The sequence below is a fragment of the Bubalus bubalis genome, chromosome 22 (genome assembly GCF_019923935.1).
Source record: "Bubalus bubalis isolate 160015118507 breed Murrah chromosome 22, NDDB_SH_1, whole genome shotgun sequence".
In the NCBI taxonomy this organism is placed as follows: domain Eukaryota; kingdom Metazoa; phylum Chordata; class Mammalia; order Artiodactyla; family Bovidae; genus Bubalus; species Bubalus bubalis.
In genome coordinates, this window is record NC_059178.1 from 14,093,416 (window position 1) to 14,105,824 (window position 12,409).

Consider the following 12,409-nt stretch of genomic DNA (forward strand, 5'->3'; position numbering starts at 1 on the left):
ACAGGCATGCCAGGAGAGTGCTATGGTCTGAGGTGTGATTTGGGATGTTCACTGTGGCTACAGATTAAAGGGCTGCAAGCTTGGAGACAGGGCAGGAGGCTCTTCCAATTGTCTGGTGACAAGGCTCTCCCTGCTCCCAATTCTCTGCAGACTGCAGTCAGCTGAGCCTTCAGGTGGGAAGAAAAATGAGTGGAGACAGCCATGAGGGAGACAGACGGCTCGGGGGTGATGGGAGGTCAGCAATGGGCCTGTTGATGGGTGCAAGGGTTAGGCACACATAGGGCTACAGGACTCGCATTGGGCCTGACTGGGCCGGAGATGTTATTTGCATCTTTAGAGTTCAGGGCCTCCTGCCTCCTAACCCCTCATTCACAACTCTCTGGAACCCCTTACTTATTATTTGCGGGGTGAGTGAGCATGTGGTGAATGGAGCCACGGGTGGGAGTGAAGGAGCTTGGAGAAAGAAGGGATTGGATGGAAACATCCCTGGGAAAGAGTGGCCTTGAATGGCCTGTTTTCCAAGGTGATGGCATTTCTCTAGTGTTCCTGAGCTTCATTGCCACCTGTTTGTACCTCTGAGGTATAATGCTCGCTACCACTTTGGAAGGACTGCTGGGTAGTCCAGAGGAAGCATTTGCTCATTAACGTCTGCATATCTGTGCTTGTTTTAACCCAGTGCCTGGGTGTGTCCCCACTGCCGCCTTTCACTGGTGATACCATGGTGGCAGCAGGCCTTCTGCCCTGCCTTTGCTCTCCTGGTTGCCCTGTCTGAGGTCCGGCTCTCATGCCAACCTAAGGAACAGATGTCCCAAAGCTGGTAGCAAGGAGGAGACCTGAGTTCTGGTTTGAACTAGGCAGCTAACTTTCTGGATGATCTTGCAAAGGCATCCTGTATTTCTGGGCTTCAGTTTCTTCTCCTGGTGGGTGGGCATGGAAATTTTAAATGAAAGATTTTCAAGCTCTGACATTTCCAGCTCTACAGGATGGAAGCTGAACATCCTAAGGGCTGAGGAGGAATACCAGGAGGCTTCTTGGGAGATTCCAGAAGGTGGTCTGGGCTTGGCAGAGCTCACTGGTTGTTCCTGAGGCTGCAGAAAATGGTGGTGTGGGTCTCAAGTGTAGGCCTCTGCCTTCTCTTGCCTCTTTGGGAAATGAACGTCTTTGAGAAGTGGGTGAGAGCCACAGACCATCTCTCCAGAAAAGCCTGTGGTGTGCACAGAACCATGTACCATACATATATCCTCTTTTATGTTTAATTTCAGGGGCATGGCCTTCCTAAAATGCAGCTTGGCTACCTGCCAGCCTTTATCTCCTTAGTGGGTTCTCAGTTCCTTTTATACATTCAGTGCTTGCTCCTAGGCCAAGCTGGGGAAGAGCTTCAGGAGCCAAAGGAAAGGCCTCAGAGGTATTTTCTCTGAACTCACAAAGGACTGGATGAGGCTGGTCCAAAGAGAGGCAGAAAGTCAGTGCAAATGTAGATGGTGATAGCTGAAGGCACTTGATAGGTGGGGTGTCTGTGTGTGTTTGTCTGAGAGAGGGGGAGAAAGAGCGAGAAAAGGAGAATGTGTATACTGGCATTCTTGCTTTGATAACACATCTTCTGGGAGGGATTCTCTACTCTTTTGTAATTAAGCTTTTTATTTTGAGATAATTAGAGATTCGCATGCAGTTATAAAAAATAATACAGAGGAATCCCTTGTATCCTTAACCTAGTTTTCTCCATTGGCAATATCTTATAAAATATAATACAGAATCACAATTAGGATATTGATACAATTAAGAAGCAGAATACTTTCATCACCACATGGGTCTCTCCTGTCCTCATTTCATAGCCATGTCCACTTCCCTTCTCTGCTCTGATTCTCTACTTAACCTCTGAAAACTAATAATCTGTTCTTCATTTCCATAATTTTATCATTTCAAGAATGTTATGTAAATGTAATAATATAGTAAAAGTGCAACTTTCTGAGACAGACTTTTTTTACTGTGTAATTCCCTGGAGATTCATCCAGGTTGGTACATTTACCAGTAGTTTGTTCCTTTTTATTACTGAGTAGTGATCCGTGGTATGGATGAACCACGATTAGCTTAACAATTCACCCATTTCAAGGACATATGGATTCCTCTTTGACTCACAGATTATTTAGAAGTACACTGATTTGTTTCCAAGTGTTTAGAGGTTTTCCTGTTATCTTGCTGTTATGATTTCTAGTTTGATTCCCCTGAGGTCAGAGAACACACTCTATATGAAATAGAAAATGAATTCTGTATGAAAATTCAGCTCTTTTGAACTTATTTAGATTTGTTTTATGGCCTAGGATATAGTCTATCTTGGCGTATGTTCTTTGAGCACTTGAGAAAAATGTACATTTTGCTATTACTGGGTGGAGTATTCTGGAAATGTTGATTAGATTTTGTTGGCTGATGGTGTTTTTGAGTTTTTCTTTTTCTTTTTTTTTTTAGTTTTTCCATATCCTTGCTGATTGCCTAGTTTTATTAATTTTTGAGAGAGGAATGTTGAAATCTGAAAATGTAAGTGTGGATTTATGTTTTTATTCTTTTCAGCTCTATCAGGTTTTGCTTCACATATTTTGTATCTCTATTTGATGCATGTGAATTTAGGATTGCTATGACTTCTTGGTGGATTAACCTTTTATCATTATATTATATTCCTCTCTGTACTCACTTCAGCAGCACATATGCTAAAATTGGAACAATACAGAGAAGATAAGCATGCCCCTGAACAAGGATGACACACAAATTTATGAAGTGTTCCATATTTTTGTTAATATGATTGTGATCATTCTATCTGTAATAGTGTCAATAATAAAAATAAAGTTAAAAAATATTCCTCTTTGTCTCTGGTAATGTTTCCCCCTGAAGTCTAATTTATCTCCTATTTATATAACCATTTTTTTTCTTTTGATTAATGTCTATATGATATATGCATTTGCATCCTTTTATTTTCAACCTGCCTATATCGTTTTACTCCAAGTGAATGTCTTATTGACAGAATAGTGATTCATGTTTTTAAACTGGTATCTTTAGATTATTCACTTTTAATGTAATTAGTGATGTTTTATGCAATTTTATATTTTTTGTTTGTTCTTGCTTTCATGTTTATTTTCTTTTTCCCTGCTTTTTCATGTGTTACCTAAGCATTTTTAAATATTCCACTTTGACTTACCTATAATATTTTTCAGTTTATATTGTTTGCTTAGTCTTTTTAGTGATATGTACATTATGTGGACATGACAATACATCATTCTGGTGTCATCATTTTACCAATTTGAGCAAATTATAGAAACTTTACCTTCCTGTATGTCTTTTTAACCTTCTCCTGATTATAAGGTGATAGTCTGAAATATTTCCTCTACATATATTTAAAACTACATTAGTGTTATAATTTTTGCTTCAACTATCAAATGTCAATTAGAAGTTTAAGAGGAGGAATAAATCAGTTTTGTATTTACCTACACTTTTACTTAAGTATGTTCTTCTTTCTGATATTCAAAGATTTCTTCAATCATTTCTTTTTTCTTTTTTTTTCTAAAGAACTTCCTTTAGCCACTCTTTTAGGAGATAGGTCCGTTGGCAACAAATTATCTTAATTTTCTTTCATCTCAGAATAAATTTATTGCCCCTTCATCCCTAAAGGATATTTTCACTGGATATAGAATTCTGGGTTGATAGTTCTTTTCACACTTGAAAAATGTTGTTCTGCTTATTTGGGTCTCCATGGTTTCTGGCGAGAAATCTGCTATCATTCTAATTGTTTCCCCATATTGGTAGGTGTAATTTCTCTAGTGCTGTTTTCAAGATTTTTTTCTGTGTCTTTGTTTTCAGAAGTTTGACTGTGATGTGTCATGATGTGGATTTATTTCAGTTTATTTCATTTAAAAATTCTTTCATCTTCTTGAATCTGTGTCTTTCTCCAAATTTGAGGGATTTTTATTATTGGGCACGTTTTCAGCCCACCCTTTTTCTCCTTTGGACTTCAGTTATAAGAATGTTAGACTTTTTGTTGTTTTACTATAGATGCCTGAGGCTTTGTTTGTTTGCTTTTTCAGTCTGTTTTCTGTTTTTTCAGTTTGGGTAATTTTTATTGCTCTATATTGCAGTTAATTGATTCTTTCCTCTGTTCTCTCCATTCTGCTATTGAACTCATTAATTGAATTTGGCATTTCAGTTAATGTATTTTTCAGTTCTAAAGTTTTCTTTGGTTCTTCTTTATATCTTATATTTCCTTGTTAGGTTTTTGCATTGGTTTCAAACATGTTCATAGTTGCTTGTTGAAACTTTTTCTTTTGCCATGCCACGTGGTATGTGGGATCTTAGTTCCCTAACCAGGGATCAAACCTGTGGCCCCTGCATTGGAAGCTTGGAGTCTTAACCACTGACTCCCAGGGAAGTCTCTGGAACATTTTTTATAATGGCTGCTTTAATATCTTTGCCAGATAATTCTGACATGTCTGTCATTTTGGAGTTGGCATAGTTTAAGATTTTCCTGGTTCTTTGTGATAAGTGATTTTAAAAACTGAAACATGGACATTTTGGGTAATATATTTTGAGACCTTAAATCCTATTTAAGCCTTTCACTTTGGCTATTTTTTATTTAAAACATGCTCCAGAGGGGAGTTTGGGAGCACTGCCTTATTACTGCCAGGTGGAAGTTGAAGTCCACTTGACCTCAACAAATTCCTTTCTGGATTGGAGGGGTTGGAATGCCTAGTTACTGGTCCCCTTGTGACCTCCACTGACACCACAGGGGTTGAGAGTGGGCTTTTATGCTGAGCAGTAGTAAAAAGTCTTGACTTTCCAGTAAACCTCCTCTGACACTACTCCAGCAAGGAGGGGTTGGGGTGTGTCATTACTGCTGGGTAGGAGTGGGAGTCCAGAAGCATGGATGGGGGTGGGACCACAGATTTTTCTGCAGTGTTTGGCCAGATTAAAGCAATTGCTATATACCAGTTTGTCTTTCTAAGCTGCCCCTTTCCTAGTCTTTTGGCTAGGAAGAGCACGCTTTTGCGGGAATTTTTTTTGTCTACGCCCATTGATATTTCCAAGTTGCCGGCATCTTCAGCTCCAAATCTGGGCTACGTGAGGCCAAAAGAAAACCCACCATCCAGCAAGCTTACTGTCTTGTCTTCCTGAGGAGCCCAGGCTCCCAGGTCGCCAGCCAGTTGCTCTTCTTTACCTTTCAGTTTCATGGTGCGTTTGTTTTATGTATAAAATTCAGGGTTTTTAGTTGTACTTAGGGGGATGTATATATAGGGTAAAATGTGTTTATTCTGTCTTCCCAGAAATGGAAGTCCTCTCTACTTCCTTCACTTTATTACTTTTTAGAATTATTGAGAATGTGGTATTATATGTTTGAGAAAGTTTTAAACAGTACAAAATGGATGCGTGAAGATTCCCCTTTCACTTCCTGTGTCTCGGAGTGGCCACCTGGGTCTTCTGCCGCAGACTGCCGCTGTTACCAGTGCTTGTGCGTCCTTTTCAAGACAGTCTGTGTGTTTCTCTTTCCACACTTGGTAGTGACACCAATTTAAACTCCATTAACCATGAATGAGAGCGGTTATATATACACTCTGGCTCTGTAGCACTGTGTATATTTAAGCGTATTTGCCAACCTAATATATGAACAACTGCATTGCACTGTAGTTTTAATTCGTATTTCCTGCTACGTGTGAGGATGTGCATCATTTCAGATGTGTTAAATGCATTCGTGTTCCCTGCTTTGTGGACAGACAATTTAATGTCTTCTTTATTGTACATTTCTCTACTGGGTTGCTTCTTAAGAGACGTGCATGTACACATGCACATTATTTATGTGGCAAGGAAATTAGCCCTGTGCCTGTCAGCTATGTTGCCAATGTTTTGTTCTTATTTTTTGCATTTTCTTTTGATTTTATTGTATTTTGTGGTATTAGATATTTAAAAAAATTTGAACTCAGGTATAGCATTTTATTTTTAGCATTTTTAAAAGTGGCATTTGGATTTGGGTCATGTTTTTGAAGTTCTTCCTAGTTCAAGATTATTACAGATACTCTTCCATACTTTTCTTCTAACTTTTTTCATAGTTTCATCTTTTGTTTATGTCCTTGATATATGGGATCCATTCCCCCCCACCCCCAATCATTCCTGAATTGTCTCAACACAATTATTTGAAAATAATGTCTATCATGTCCCCAGGGGTTTGAAATGCCACCTTGATTTCCTGCGGGTCTTCTACGTGTAGGTGCTTATCTGCTTTGTCAGCAAATTACCGATGATGGCTGGTGGTCTGGGGTGGCTGTGCTGAGGTCCTCTTGGAGCTCTCTGCAAGGAAAGAAACACTTCTGAAGAGGGTTAAGGAACAAGCACGTTGGATTCTCCCCACCTCGGATTGCTCTGTGATTTGACCTCATGAAAACGGGCTGAGCCTGTTTCGGGGACATTTTCCAACCATCTTGCCCCATGATGGTAGGAGTTCATCTCGGTTTGCTCCTCTTGTGAATCACTATTCCTGCTCCCTTCTTAAATATCTGCCACATCCACCCCTCATCCCTATTCCCCTCTTCTGCCCTTGACATCTGTTCACTTCAGGCCTTCACCGTTTTGGCCTGTATTTTGAGAACCTGCCAAAATGTTTGTTTTAGTTATCTTTTGCTACCAAACAAATCAGTGCAGAGTTAGTTGCTTGAAACAACACACATTTATTATCTCATAGGCTTATTATTTCTGTGAACCATAAGTCCTGGCACATCTGAGCTAAGTCCTGGCCTTAAGGGCTCTCATGAAACTGCAATCAAGGTGTCCCCCAGGACTGGGTTCTAATCAGGAGACTCAGCTGGGGAAGAATCCATTTCCTTTTTCATGTGGTTGTTGTACTTGTGGAATTCATGGATGCTTCCTTCACAAAGCTAGAAAGGGAGAAAGAGTGTCTCTAGTGTCCAGCTACTATCAAAATGGGGCAAAATAATGTATTGTGATCACCAAAGTGACACCTCATCATCTTTGCCAGATTGCACTGGTTAGAAGTCAGTCATGGGTCCCACCCACACTCAAAGGTATGATCATATGCAGGCAGGTCTCCTGGGATGCCCTTGGGATCTGTCCTCCACATGGGTAGTTTTCTACTCCATTCCACACTATGGAGGCAGTTTAGTCTTCCTAAAGCATATCCATGACCTTACTAGTCTTCTGCTTAAATGTCTGCATTTGTTAAAATTCAGATTTTCTTATATCAGCATTTAAGTTTCTCTCCAAGTTTCTGGCAGTTATCTGTCAAAATGGCCAGTGTGCAGAGCCTTTGACCCAGACTGTATCCCAGATCTCTACCCCACATGAATGCAGAAATGAACGCACAAATGTAATCACTGTAGAATTGTTGGAAATAACAAAAGATTGGAAACAGTCCAAATGGGAGGGGCTGGGTGAGTACATCACTGTACATCCAATCAATGGAATACTACTCAGCCACAAGATGAAGGAGGCAGCTCTTCATACATTCAGGTCGCGTGATCTACACCAGTGATTCTTAGAGTACGGTTCTTTGACGAGCAGTGTCACCTGGGAGCTTGATGGGAACGTATGACCTCAGGCCCCTCCCTGGACCCACTGAACACGAGACCCTGGAGTGAGGCTCCACAGTCTGTGTTTTAGCAAGCCAGTGGGTAATTATGATACACACTCCATTTTGAAAACTACTGGTTTACAATATATAAAATTAAATGGAAAAGGTAGAAAGGTATTTCATATATATATATAAAATGCTACTATTTGTGCAGGAAGGGCAAAAGAGGTATCTATTTTCTAGTATATGCATAAAATATCTCTGTAAGGGTACATAAGAAACTGCTAACATTGGTTGCCTTTGAGATGGGGAATAGGATAGCTGGGGGCAGGGATGGGAAAGTGATTTTTCACTGTATATCCTTTTATACCTTTTGAATTCAAACCATTTAATGTGTTGAAAGAAAAGTGAAGTCGCTCAGTCATGTCCGACTCTTTGCGACCCCATGGACTGTAGCCCACCAGGCTCCTCCATCCATGGGATTTTCCAGGCAAGAATACTGGAGTGGGTTGCCATTTCCTTCTCCAGGAGATCTTCCTGACCCAGGGATTGAACCTGGGTCTCCCACATTGTAGGGAGACGTTTTACCATCTGAACCACCAGGGAAGTCCTTATGTTAAAATATCAAAATACAAAAGCCCCCATCCATCAAGCCTCAGTGTACTTCCTTAGCTTTCCCTCTCGCCTCTCACTTGGCCTGTTCACACAAGCCAAACTTGCCTCTTCACTCTCTCTTGGGTTGGGTCACAGTTCCTGGCCATGGGCCTTGGCTTTCTTCTGTTCCCCCAACTGGAACTCCCTTTACTCTTCTCTGCATAATCAAAGCCAACTCAAAGGTCAGGCCCAGATGGTGCCTCCTTTGAGGATTTGCCTGAGGCTTCCCTGGTGGCTCAGACGGTAAAGCGTCTGCCTGCAATGCAGGAGACCCGGGTTCGATACCTGGGTCGGGAAGACCCCCTGGAGAAGGAAATGGCAATCCACTCCAGCACTCTTGCCTGGAAAATCCCATGGACGGAGGAGCCTGATAGGCTACAGTCCATGGGGTCGCAAAGAGTCGGACATGACTAAGCAACTTCACTTTGCCCTGCAGGAAGGATTAACCGGCCCGTCTCTGGCTTCCCCAGCCTTCTCTGCTGCCCACTGCCCAGCTATCTTCTTTAATAGATGGGTGACTCTCTGCAGGAAGGGACCGGGCCTCCCATGCCACTGTGTCCTCAGCATCCAGCACAGCCTGCAAGTTGCTACCTAAGAAACTTTTAGTGAATAACTGAATGAATGATGGACATGGAGATGGGGGCATAGGGACACAGGGTGGCCTAGACAGTAAACAGACCTAAGGGTGGGGATTGTCCAGGGAAGAGAGGTATCAATCTGGGCAGGAAAGCCGGAGAGAGACTGCAGGGAGAAGCTGCTGGTGCCTGGGCTTTCTACCAGCTCCGGTTGGGGGCTAAGCCATCATCAGTGCCTTGAAGGGTGGGGTGAGGTGCTCTTCACCTGGGGGCTCGTGGGGCTTGATTCATTTTATTGGATGGGAGAGTTCTTTTAAAAGGCAGGATGTGTGTCTTAAAACAACCTTACACAGACTGGCAGAAGGGCCAGTTGCCCTCCCAAGGGGGTTATTCTGATTTCAGCCAAGTCAAGGTAAAGCTATTTTTTAGTATTAAAAAGAATACCCACCCCCCCCCCCCCCCCACGCCACACTCTTCCTAACCTCCCTCCATCTTGAGAAAGCATCTGACATTTCCTGCACATTTTAACTTTCTAACCAAATAATGAAATAATCACATTGGCTCCTCAGTCACAGGATTCATTTTCTCTCATTCCTGGGCTTCAAAATTCATCTCATATTTTAATCTGTTTTGAGCTCTTTTCAATTGCCTTGGAGATAGAGCCAAAGGTTTCCTGAACTCCTGTTGCCTGCAGTTGTTTGGTTTCGGTTCCTGTGGGGTATTTTCTTTAATAATGTGGTCTGTCTTGCAGCAGTGGCAGGAATTCTAGGGGGTCGGGCCTAGGCCTCACACTTCATGGCTCCCTGACAGCCAGTGAACGCCCCCATTCCACCTCTGAGCATCTCATTTTCTGTCCTCCTCTTGCATGGTGCTCTCCCTTGTCAACTGTATTGATGTTTAAAAGCCCAGCCTCAGGTGGAAATTGTCTCCTGACTACTCTAGGCTGCATGGTCCTTCCCTCCTATGAGCATCTAGTAAACACGAAAAACAAATAGCAATAACAAGCAGCATTTTGGAGCCCAAATATCTTTTATGTAGTGCACCTTCTGGGCACTGTTATGGATTAATTCATTTGACCCCACTCTGCCCTCTAAGGTAGTATTAGTTTTATGTCTCCATTATTTTGATGAGTTATTGTTGTTTAGTCACTCAGTCATGTCCGACTCTTTGCAACCTCATGGACTGTAGCCTGCCAGGCTCCTCTGTCCTTGGGATTTTCCGGGCAAGAATACTGGCCTGGGTTGCCATTTCCTTCTCCAGGGAATCTTCCTGACCCAAGGATTGAAACTCTTGCACTGCAGGTGGATTCTTTACCCCTGAGCCACCAGGGTAGACTGAGGTTAAAAAGACATTGGATGACTTGCCCAAGAGCTGGAACACACCCAAGGTCAGTTTCAACCAGTTGAACTCTTGGTTCTCCTGTTTCCTGTGTGCACATTATAGCTTCCCAACCAGGCAGTAGGTCATGGGGGTAGGCGCTGCATCCTTCCAGATGCTGTGTGAAGTGACACCATTGTGAATTCTTGGGGGTTGTCAGAGCTCCATGTCTCATGAGAGATGAGAAAGGGCTCTGATTTGGAGCAGGAGGCAGGGGGCTGTCTGTACCTTTCTTAGAGCCATTTGGGGTGGTGGGCAGAGTTACTTGAGAACTTACCCAAGCTTCTTATTTTAGTTAGAGATGTAAGGGAACTCGGTGATGCAGGTGACAAGACTTCCATTTGGGGGCATAAAACAGTGTGTGTTGCAGGATTGTTAGAGAGAGTTGGGTGCCCATCAAGGAATACCCTGTGACTCCGGGAAGAGGTGAGCTCACTGGCAAGGGTCCCCCTTAGGAATATGAGAAGGGCCCCTATGTGGGAAGACCTTGGCAATGGGGAGGGCCCAGTGTCAGCTCTCTGTCCCAGAGGTTCCTCTTGGAAAGTGGGGTCTGGTCCTCCACTTGGGTTGTTTTTGTTCCATAAAGATGACAACCCCAGGCAGGCATTTCACAGCTTTAGGCCTCAGTTATCTCATCTGTAAAAGGGGAAGAAATATCCAAACCTGCCTTTCTTATGGGACAGCATTCGAAAAGGCAAATGGGAGCATGCCCATCAGGTGCAAAAGCTTCATGGCAGGTAGAGCTGGAATTACATGGCTGGAGACAGTTTCTCTCTGTGTCTCTCCTCCTGACATATTGTCTGATGGGCCTATGTGTTTGACCAGACTCTTTGAATCTGTCTAGCTTCAGCTTCTCCCTTTCTGTCTTGGGCACCTCGCATAAGCCTTCTGGGGCTGTCTTTTCCTCCACATCAGGGTTCTGAGTCCTCCCTGGGCAGCTGAATCCCTTGGATGCTTCTGATTGCCACCCCCTCCCACCCCCCAACCCCAAAGAGGTTCTGATCCCATGATCCCAGATGCATCCTAAGCTTAGTACTTCTTAAGGGCTAACCCTAACCCCAAACCCCAGCATGCCCCTGCTTTGAGACCCACTCTCCACATGATGCAGCACAGGGCGCACACGAGAGAGGAGAGAGGGTTTATCAGAATCTCAACATTCCTAGTAGATTTTTTTGAAAATCATGTTTACTAGATGCTATGATATGTTTTGGAGGAGGAAATGGCAGCCCACTCCAGTATTCCCACCTGGGAAATCCCATGGACAGAGGAGCCTGGTGGATTACAATCCATGGGTTGCAAGGAGTCAGACATAACTTAGTGACTAACCAATGACAACAACTTGATATGTTTTAAGCCTGATTCTGGATGTATTTTTTCAAGATAAAATTAAATGAGTACATTGAAATTGTATATTTAGCAAAAGACTGTGCGGGTGAGTTAGCATGAGTCCCCTGTGGGATCGAGAGCTGGGAATCTGAAGTTGCTGGGACACCAGGGAAAGCAGCAGACTGGAGCCAGGAAGCCAGGTTACCAACACCAGCCCCATCACTCTCTTACTCTGTGAGTCCAAGGAAGCATCCTCTGGTGTCTCGTGGGACTATTCACACCTATCTCACAGAGTCATTTCGCGGAATGAGTGAGATCATTCATGAAAACATTTTGAGAAACTAAGACTTCTATAGAAATTAAAATATGGCATGAACACCATTGTGTTCTGTATTCTGTCTCCTGTGAGTCTCTGGACATCATTCCTTAGGAGGGCTGCCTAACACGGGGAGACCAGATGTCCCAAATTCGTGGTCTCCTGCACAGGTTTACCCCACTGTGTGCATTCCAGACTTCATCCACTTCTGGCACCATTTACCAGCCCTTCCCCTTCCCAGCTCCCGTCTTCAAATTCCCATCGCCCTCCACTGGCTTCTTCCCCTTCGGGCAGAAAACAATTCCTCCATCCTGTGGTAAAAAGAAAACGCACCTGGGCCCCTCGGAGCCCCTCTTCCGTTCCCCTTTGCCATACAACTAGGTTTCTAGAACATGTAAGTCATGGCGAGACCTCCCTTTTCCTCTCAGAGGCCACGCATTTCCTATGGCCGCCAGCCTCTCCATCCTTGTCTACCTGAGGTCTCTGCCGCAGATAAGCTGTGGACCCTTTGGGACCCTTTATGTGTGCCCTTTATGACACATTCTCCTTCCTTTGGCTCCCTCACATCCTCCCTTCACCCTCACCCTCAACTTTGCATCAAGA

At 43.4% G+C, this 12,409-nt stretch overlaps 1 protein-coding gene and 1 non-coding gene across 2 annotated transcripts in view; both read left to right on the forward strand.

The window, feature by feature from the left end:
• LOC123331109 (translation initiation factor IF-2-like) overlaps positions 1 to 12,409 on the forward strand; it is an 82,694-nt gene that overhangs the window by 43,594 nt on the left and 26,691 nt on the right. The window lies entirely within an intron of this gene.
• On the forward strand, positions 2,679 to 2,784 carry LOC112581472. The gene has a single exon (XR_003106055.1). It is a non-coding gene; the product is annotated as a U6 spliceosomal RNA (small nuclear RNA).